This window comes from Gorilla gorilla, chromosome 16, assembly GCF_029281585.2.
Source record: "Gorilla gorilla gorilla isolate KB3781 chromosome 16, NHGRI_mGorGor1-v2.1_pri, whole genome shotgun sequence".
In the NCBI taxonomy this organism is placed as follows: Eukaryota; Metazoa; Chordata; class Mammalia; order Primates; family Hominidae; genus Gorilla; species Gorilla gorilla.
In genome coordinates this window covers 58,489,479-58,500,227 of record NC_073240.2, presented here as the reverse complement: position 1 = coordinate 58,500,227, position 10,749 = coordinate 58,489,479, and positions in this window count along the sequence as shown.

Here is a 10,749-nt window from a genome sequence, read left to right as displayed (position 1 = left end):
AGTACTGAGGGCTGTAAAACGGTCTTTCCTGAAAATAAAGTAACAAAAAATCAAGCTCAGCTGGATTCTGATTTAATAGTATCTGGCAAGCTAACTATATTATTTTTGAACACACAGACATAAATTTGATATGAATAATAAAACTGAAGTATAATATGGACAAAGGAAATATAAAATTCACCTAATCTTCAAAAGAAATTCTATACTTGAATAATTATGCTCTATTTATAAAACTAGAATAATTGAAAACAGGATTTTCAGTTGATTCATATAGCCTCTGAAATATTTATTATTGCAAGTCGAAAAGATCTGTCTGGGATTTGTCACTGAAAATGTCTAAACTCAGTGTCCAGATGTTTATTTAAGTTGCTCCCACAGAGTTCTAATGTCAATACTAGGGGTTATCAGAGAGCATCGCTGTGTATCTTCCTTGACTAATATTCTCATTTCTTTTGCATCTTTGATGTTTTCTTTCATTAAAATTCCTGGCCCATATCCACAAAAATCTGCTAGGCTTGCATAAAAAATGAGTCTGCAGACTTGACATTTGATGATGCCCTGTGTGTTCACAAAGATAATATTTATCAGCAGCTATCACTTAGACATTACAACCAGCAGCATTGAGTCAATTTAAGAGAATAAAAAAGAATACAGAATCCAGATTTTAGAGTGTCTTACTTGCAGATTCCAACTTCCTGCCTATTCTTTTCTCCTAATGTTATGTAAGGCAAAGTTAGAATCAGCAATGGGATTTTTCACCATGGCCCGTGTGCATTCTCTCCCCTCCCTCTCTGTCATGTACCCTGTCTTCTTTTGCAAACCTAAAGTAAAATGACTTTAAAGTAAAGGAAACCAGGCCCTCTGTCAAAACTCACTTCCTAAAGTTTCTGCAGAGTAAGACACCTGGGAGAACACTCTAAAGATAGATTATATGATGTCCTTTTCCTTCGTGTGAAAGTGGCAAAAGACAACATGATTGTATTTTTTAGCTAACCAGATGGGGATTTTTTTCATCAGCTGCACAAAAGAAAGCATGTACTAAAAGTTTCTCCTTTCCAAAACTAAATGAATTTTATCCAAATTGTTAAAGTACCTAGAACTGAAAAAAAGGGGGGACATGAATAAATGAAATTTGCATGAACATTCAAAAGAGCCCAGTGCATCTGAAGGTTGGTCCAAGCTACGATCAGATGGGGAGTTAAGACCAGCAAGGGGTCAACACTATTTATCCTCTGCTGTTCACCATGTTAATTAAAAAGAATTAAATCTGTTTTGAACTCCAATATAAAGTGAAGACAAAGTTTGCTACAAATGTGAAAAACCACTAATGATACTACACAGTATCTTCTGGAAACTGTGAACAGATTAATTAGAAGATGTAACCTACAGGAAAATCTCCTGTTTACTTGATTAAATCATAAAATTCACAGACTCATGTAATACAGCCAGAGAGGTGGCTTCCTAGAACAAAGTAGTCATTCAATAAATGTTTATCGGCTTTTCAGTGAATATCTAGTCCAGCATTTCTACATTAATAGCTATCACATAAAACTAAATCTCCAGGCAAATACATTTGGGAAATACTGAATTAAATAAATTTAAGCAGGCTTTTTACTCTAGGACCTCTCAAACCTTTAATAAGCTAAGGTGATTTGGAATTACCATGGGAGAGTGGGTGAAAAGGGGCAGATATTACGCTGTATTTCCGAAACCCATCTGATCCCCAAATTCCGTTTTTCTCAAGATTTCTGTTTTAAGAGACACATTTTGGAACACGTTGACCAGGTTCAACTCCTTCATTTTAGAAACTGGACAATGCAAATCCCAAGAAGTCAAGTGACTTGGCCAAGCACTCAATTTGCTAACAGCAAAGCAAGAATTCTGCCCCACCCCCTCAAGCTGTCACCTCCCCTCCCACCCCCTTCCCCACCACCCAATATATCTTGATTCCTAGCCCAATAGCCCAGGACTTTTCTCCTCAGAGCACTTTTGTTGCTCTCCTGCTAATAGATTTATTTTTACTACGAGTTTAGCCTAAAGGAAATACACTTTTAAAGCCAACAGTGGAGGTAATGCAGCATTACCTGGTGATGTGCCATGAGAATTCTAGCACTGTGTGGTCTCTTTTGAGTATGGATGATCAGTTACCTTTGTGAAGGTGAGCAGGGGCAAGTAGAATTCATGCTTCCATAGCACCCTTCCAGTACACTTCCCTATTTTTAACTATTATGGTTTCCCCCTACACTGTTCATTTTAAGAGGTCAAGGAATTAGCTCTACAGTCTATCACATGGTATGTTCATGTTCGTGAACATCCATGGAACGAATGAATGACCAAATGAACCAACCAACAAGCTGTGTCTTGCTTTTAAAGGACTTCTCAGCTCTTTGAAGGAAAGAATGACTAAACATCAACACCAGAAGATGGAAGAGAAAATGATTTCTGTTTCCAAAGAAGATCCAGGCTGAGATAAAGGGGCTGGGCAGAGGAGACCAGGCCGGATGACCGACCCCAAGCCAACTCACAGGAGGGTATTTACTTTGGCGGATTCCCAAAAAGAGTAACCAAAATAGAAACAATGTGGTCAGTTAGATAAACGTTTGCAAATTGCTTTGTTTCTTATACTGTCCATACTTCTTAAATCTAGAATTTAGTTGGGAGGGGAGACATAATTGGGATATGTATCTAAAGTCGACAGTAAGTAATTCTTTGGTAAATTACCTTTTTGGGAACGATTACTCTTGGAAGAAACGCTGAGTGCACAATTCAGATCACGCCCTCTAGTGGTGAAAGCCCACATTGGAGCGTGGCCTATGGAAACTCCTGGATGGCCACTGTCTCTTCTTAGTCTCAGATTGTGCCAATATTAATTTTATTTCAGATTTTTTACTGGAAGAGGAAATTCCTTTTAACGTTAATAACTTGCACAACGCCTTCATATATAAATTCTTCTGGCAAGAAATGCGTGGGTCAAATCTGAAGGCCTCTTCTGTCTGGGCTCTGGATGTGTCAAGCCAAAAATTCTTGAAAAATAAAGGTGGTTAAAAGCAGTTAGGCCAGATGCAGTGGCTCAGGACCATCATCCCAGCACTTTGGGAGGCTGTGGTGGAAAGATCACTTGAGCCCAGGAGTTCAGCACCAGCCTGCGCAACAGAGCAAAAACCTGTCTCTATCAAAAAAAAAAAAAAAAAATTAATTACCCTGGTGTGGTAGCTTGTTCCTGCAGTCCCAGCTACTCAGGAGGCTGAGGCAGAAAGATTGCTTGAGCCCAGGAGTTTCAGGATGCAGTGAGCTATGATCACACCATTGCACTCCAGTCTGGGCCGCAAAGCAGAAGACCCTGTATCAAAAAAAAAAAAAAGCATTTAAGAAATGTGTGCATCATCCTACTAATCTCAATTAAGTGATCATTTTCTAAGGGTAAGTGCATTTTTTCCTTTCCTTTTAAGAATCAAGATAACATGAAGGGAACAGAGACACACACAAACTCATGAACTCAACCCAGGTATGTGTTTCTGGGATCCAGAGAGGGGGCGGTTCCAAGAGAAGGAATGTGGCAGGACCTCCTGATGAAAAAACCCATCTGGGACTTGAGAAATCTGGATTCAATCCTTGGCTCCATTGCGAGCTCACCGCATAATTAAGGGGGCAGATCAGCTAATCTCTCTGTCCTTCACTTTGTCCTCTTTAAAATGATAGTATCTGGCCTCTCCCCTCTTCTTAAGAATGCCATGTCAGCAGATGCTGGGACTGGAACGTGGGGCCGCAGAGGCCAATTAGCTGTAGGCAGCAGGGAGCTGTGCCCAGCCTCTCCTGCCCCAGCCTGTCCCGCAAATTAATGTCTTTGGTCACACAGGGTCTGCCTGAGAGAGTGTGAACGAATTTCAGACAACTCACAGCTCTTCCTTTCAGATGATGAGGCAAAATAGCATTTCTTTTGTGCAGCACAAATTTTGTTTCATTGCATAAAATTACTATGGCCATCATGAAAAGAAGACATATTTAGGTACATGCAGGAGGGACCTATTACAGAAGAAGCATTTGCCCAAGAGTCAGGAAATCTGGGTTCTGTCCTGGTTGTGACAGCTGGGTGACCTTGGACACATCCACTAATAATAAGTACTGTTTGCCAGGGGCTTACAATATGCTGGGCAACAGATGAATTTGAACTCAGGTACTTGATGTGTCTGGCATGTATACAGTGAGTGCTCACTAATGTTCGCTATTAGTATGATCATCTAATTTAATCTCCTAATAACCTTATGAGATAGGTCTTATTGTTATTCCCACTATGTAGATGGGAAAACTGAGGGTCAGGGAAGTGGCTGCTCTAATGTGCCACCCAGATCCCCTTCAGGAATAAAGAATCTAATCCCCCAGCTGCTGGGAGTGCTGCCAGAGAATGGCCCTCAGCTGTCAGCCCTCTTTGAGGATTGCTTCGGCTGAAGACAGCTGGCTCCCCCGAGGACACCCATCCTTCCAGGGGCAGTCCACAGCCAGTGATGGATCGTGCATGGTAGAAAGGCCTGGCTTCCTGTATTCATTTTGTTGGGCTACCATAACAAATTACCACAAACTGGTTGGTTTAAAACAACAGGCTGGGCACGGTGGCTCACGCCTGTAATCCCAGCACTTTGGGAGGCCGAGGTGGGCAGATCACGAGGTCAGGAGATCAAGACCATCCTGGCTAACACGGTGAAACACCCCCTCTACCAAAAATACAAAAAAAAAAATTAGCTGGGCACGGTGGTGGGCGCCTGTAGTCCCAGCTACTCGGGAGGCTGAGGCAGGAGAATGTCGTGAACCCAGGAGACAGAGCTTGCAGTGAGCCGAGATCGCGGCACTGTACTCCAGCCTGGGCTGACTGAGCGAGACTCCGTCTCAAAAATAAATAAATAAATACATACATACATACATACATACATAAAACAACAGAAATGTGTTACCTTGCAGTTGTGGTGACTGGAAGGCTGAAATCAAGGTGTCAGCAGGAACCTGGTTGGCTCCTTCTGGAGGCTCTGAGGGGAAGTCAGTTCTATGATTCTCTCCTAGCATTTGGCGGCTGCAGGCAATTCTTTGCGTTCTTTGGCGTGTATTACATGCATCGCTCCCATCTCTGCTCCTGTCTCCCCCTGGCCTTCTCCCCTGTATGTCTGACGGTCCAATCTCCCTCTCCTTTCTCTTATGAGGACACCAGTCATTGGATTTAGGGTTCACTCTAAGTACAGGATAATCTGACCTTAACCTCCTTCATTTAATTACGTTTGTAAAGACCAAATAAGCTCACATCCACAGGTACTGAGGGTTGGGACTAGGATATATCTTTTTGGGGCCTCTGTTCAACCCACTACACCCCTGACAGGGAAACTGAACTGAAGGGCTGCCCAAGCTCCAGACCTCCCTGTGAGGTTGCCTGAGTCCTTTGCTGAGATCTCATCACAGCCCAGCGAGGCACCCCAGCTTCTCCCTTGCCCAATTCTGCTTCTTTTTCTTCCCTTTCACAGGTGTTTCTTTCAGGAGCTCTGCCTAATAATTGTCTCGCACACTAATCTCCATCTCGGTGTCTGCCATCTTCGCATGCATTTCAAAATCCCCCTAAACTTCAATCTGTGACCCATATACTTTTTAAATTATTCTGCATTCTAATTCTAGTCTGCATTATTCTATAGGTACCTCTGGCCAGATATTACCAATTTCTCCATTTCCCAGATGTCCTTAATTTTCCTGCTTCCTTCCTTTGCAAATGCTGTGTCTACCCATCTCTGTATCATCCATCCATATCCTAAACCCTGCTTCAAGAACTGGTTCTGACCCTCTCTTTCATGGCGTCTTACTGGCCCCATGCTTGTGACTGATGCCATTGGTGCTTTCTTTTTCCTGTGGTCCTGTCTACTGTGGATAAGGATGCTGTGTGCTTGTGGCAGCTCTAGAAGGTCTGCGAGGGCAGGATTTGAGTCCAGCATGGTCTGCTGCATGTGAAGCCCAAACTGCTTACCTGCCATGGTGCCTCCCAGGGCTCTGTCGTTGGTCCTTTTCTCTTCCTGCTCTGTGCTCTCCCTGGGCAGCTTTTTTTTTTTTTTTTTTTTTTTTTTTTTTTTTTTTTTCTGAGAAGGAGTCTCGCTCTGTCCCCTAGGCTGAAGTGCAGTGACACAGTCTCGGCTCACTGCAACCTCTGCCTCCTGTGTTCAAGCGATTCTCCTGCCTCAGCCTCCCAAGTAGCTAGGACTATAGGTGTGTGCCACCATGCCCAGCTAAGTTTGTGTATTTTTAGTAGAGATGGGGTTTCACCATGTTGGCCAGGCTGGTCTCCAACTCCTGACCTCAGGTGATCCGCCCACCTCAGCCTCCCAAAGTGCTGAGATTATAGGTGTGAGCCACTGTGCCCGGCCTCCCTGGGCATCTCATCGATGGGCTTCACCACGTTCTTTTATGAAGGAGCCTCATCCTTAGTCACCAGCCACCACCTTTCTCCCACAAGTCAGGCTTGCCTTGCCAGTGGCCCCCTAGACCTGCCTGCAAGATCTCCTGCAGGACCACCACAGGTACTCCAAAGCTGAGTGCCCATGTCATCACCTCAGGCATATTCTCATCCTGTGAACTCCATTCCTTCCACTCTAGCTTCCAAACTTAGGAACCACAGTGTGACAGGACAACACTCATTACCGAAGGAAATGTCCAGGTCTTCCTCTGTGAATGCTGTGGCTTCTGTGACATATGAATTGGGATCAGTCTTGAGAACCAAAAGGCAAAGCCATGCCTCATGGAGGGATTCTAGGTGGGCAACCTGACTCTTCTGTTCTCTTCCATAAAGCAGTGAATCAGAGTCAGGAGGTGGGCGGGAAGATGTTAAGATGGAACCCGCCTCACAGGCTGGAAGCCAGAGGAGTAACAGTTGTTTATGTCAAGACTGTCTCATCCTTGCAACAAGCCTACGAAGGCGATACTATGATGATTATTCCCACCTTTCAGACAGAGGAGGTTTACAGCAGTTAAGAAACTCGCTCAGCGTAGCCCTGTGAGTAAGGGGTGGGTTTGAGCTGCTGGCACGGGCAGGTGCCTAAGTGCAGGGCTGGTGCTACCGGTGAGGCAGTGGTGGCAGAAGGCACAGTCTAAGATCAGGGAGCGTGAGCTAGAGAGGGGCTCTACCCTGGGCTGTTTCTGTGCTTCTTGCCTTCTGTTTCCCCTCTTCTCCCTGATCATGAAGGAGAATACCTGTGAAAGCTGCAGCTGGTCACAGCGCTGCTGTCGGGACCAAAGGAAGGGTCCGCCCAGGGCCCAGTGTGAGGGCCTTGGTGACATGCTCTGGTTTCTTCCCCACCCCATCCTCACTAGTCCTCTGTGAAAGCCAGGCACTAACTGCCTGGAATTCAAACAAACAGCACAACAGCAAAGGCTGCTCAGGAAATGAAAATGGGTGCTTGACTTAGAGAAAAACAGGCCCAGGCCTTAAGAGGGTGTGACTTCAGGAAAGCCCCTGCCTCGCTAGCCCTGAGTTTCCTTCTCTGGAGAATGCTGGGATAAAATACCTACGTCAGGGCAGGCATAAGAACCAAGAGAAACCACAGATGCAAAATCATCCCCTCCACAACGAATTGCCAGGTACATGGGAGAGGGTTACTCCACACGGAAGCAAACAGGCCCTCAGGGATGTGCAGATGTGGCCCTCCAAGCTTGCCCTTCTTCCGCTCCATCCGCTCATTGTCTCCTCTCATTTCATTCATTCATTCATTCAGTTATCAAATGTTATTGAATGGCCCACTATGTGTCTAGCACTATTCTAGCCTGGACATGTAGCAATAAACACATAAACATCCCTGCACTCATATTCTAGTGGGGGATCTTAGACAATAAACAAACAGAAAAACACACAATTCTATGAAGACACATAAAGCAGTAGGGGGCTATGTTATATTCATTGTTATCCCTGATAAGGTGACATTTGAACCAATCCTTGTAGGAAAGGAGGAAACCAGCCTCCCTGATATTTGGGGAGTGAATGTTCAAGGCAGCTGCATTTAAGAAATACATGTCATAAAACCATAGATCATGCCATACATAGCAATTCTTCTGATGAACGTGAGCAAAGTAAATTGAAAACCTTCTGGAAAGGACTCACCACTCTAGATGTCTTTAAGAATATTCATGATTCATGGGAAGAGGTCAAAATATCAACATTAACAGGAATTTGGAAGAAGTTGTGCCAGCTGTTCACAAGCCCTTAGGCAGGGACACTCTTGCCATGTTCCGGCAGCAGCAAGGAGGCCCATGTGGCTGGGGCCGAGTGATACTGTCAGAGGTGCTGGAAGCGGGGGCATGTGGAGTCTTGTAAGTCACCATAAAGACTTTAGCTTTGATTCTGAGTCAGATGGGAGCCACTGGAGGGCTCAGGGCAGAGAAATGACCTGATCTGACTTCTGGCTTTACGACGCATGCTGGCTGCCATGATGAGACCTCACTGTCATGTGGGCAAGGGCTGGAACAGGGAGACCAGATCAGAAGCCCCTGCGATTGGTCCAGGCAACAGAGCATGGTAGTTTATTTGAGCATCAGATTCCATTTTTCTCAGGATTTTTGTTTTAAGACACATATTTTGGGAGATACTGACTAGGTGCAATCCTTCGTTTTAGAAAGTAAAACACTCAAATCCCAAGAAGTGAAGTGACTTGGCTAATACCAAAGCAAGAACTCTGCCACCATCTTCACCACCACCACCACTGCCACCACCACCCCATTCTATCCCCTGATTCCTAACCCAAGAGCTTCCAACTCTCCTCAGAGCACTTTTGTTGCAGTTGAGTTCAGAGATGAGGTCTGAACTAGAGATAAAAGTTTGGGAGTCATCAAATATAAATGGTATTTAAAACCACGAGGCTGGATGAGGTCACCGAAGGAGCAAGCATGGTAGAGAAGAGGCGAGAATCCTGAGGATTTCAATGTTAAGTGATTGTGAAGATGAGAAGGAATCTGCAAAGGAGACTAACAGGAAGTGGCTGTTGAACACAGGCATATCTTGGCGAGAACATGGATTCAATTCCAGACCAGTGCAATAAAGCAAATATCACAATAAGGCAAGTCACACAGATTTTTTTTGTTTCCCAGTGCATATAAAACTTATCTTTACACTATGCTGTAGTCTATCAACTCTGTAATAGCATTATGTCTAAAAACGTATATACCTTAATTTTTAAATACTTTATTGCTAAAAAGTGCTAACAATTATAATTTAGCCTTCAGCGAATTATAATCTTTTTGCTGGTGGAGGGTCTTGCCTCAATGTTGATGGCTGCTGACTCATCAGGGTTGTGATCGCTGAAGGGTGAGGTGACTTTGGCAATTTCTTAAAACAAGACAACAATGAAGATTGCTACATCAATGGACTCTTCCTTTCACCAAAGATTTCCCTGTAGCATGTGATATTGTTTGACAGTATTTTACCCACAGAACTTCTTTCCAAATTGGGATCAATCCTCTAAAACCCTGCCACGTCTTAATCAACTAAGTTTATGAAATATTCTAAATCCTGCTGGGCATGGTGGCTCACACCTGTAAACCCAACACTGTAAGAGGCCAAGGCGGGTGGATCCCTTAAGACCAGGAGTTCAAGACCGGACTGGGCAACATGGCGAAACCCCATCTCTACTAAATACAAGAAAACTAACCAGGCATGGTGATGCGCACCACCTGTAATCCAAGCTACACGCAGGATGCTAAGGTGGGAGGATTGCTTGAGCCTGGGAGGTCAAGGCTTCAGTGAGCTATGATCCTGCCACTGCACTCCAGCCTGTGTGACAGAGCGAGACCCCCCACCCCAAAAAAATTCTAAATCCTTTGTTGTCATTTCAACAATATTCACAGCATATTCACCAGGAGTAGATTGTATCTCAAGAAATCACTTTCTTTGTTCTGCCACAGGAAGCGACTCTTCATCATTTCAAGTTCTGAAATGATGGCAAATGAAAACGATTGCTTCATGAGATGGCAGCAGTTCAGTACCATCTTCAGGCTCCACTTCTAATTCTAGAACTAGAATTTCTTCTAACAGAATTAATAGAATTCGTTCTCGTCATTTCCATCACATCTGCAGTTCATTCCTCCACTAAAGTCTTGAACCCCTCAAAGTCATGCATGAGAGTTGGAATCAACTTCTTCCAAACTCCCATTAATGTTGATTTTTGACCTCTTCCCATGAATCACGAATATTCTTAATGGCATCTAGAATGGTGAGTCCTTTCCAAAAGATTTTCTATTTACTTTGCCCAAATTCATCAGAGGAATCACTATGTATGGCACTATCCATAGCCTTATGACATGTATTTCTTAAATTGTAAGACTTGAAAGCAGAAATTAGACCTTGATCCATGGGCTGCTGAATGAATGTTGTGTTAGCAGGCATGAAAACAACATTAATCTCCTTGTACATCTCCATCAGAGCTCTTGAGTGACTAGGTGCATTGTCATTAAGCAGTAATATTTTGAGAACAATCTTTCATTCTGAGTAGCAGGTCTCAACAGTATGCTTAAAATATTCAATAAATTATGTTGTAAACAGACGTGCTATCATCTAGGCTTTGTTTTTCCATTTACAGAACACAGGCAAAGTACAACTAGCATAATCTTTCAGAACCCTAGGATTTTCAGAATGGTAAATGAGCACTGGCTTCAAATTAAAGTCACCCCTGCATTAACCCCTAGGGGGGAACAAAGTCAGCTCGTCCTTTAAAGCTTGGAAGCCAGGCATTGACTTCACCT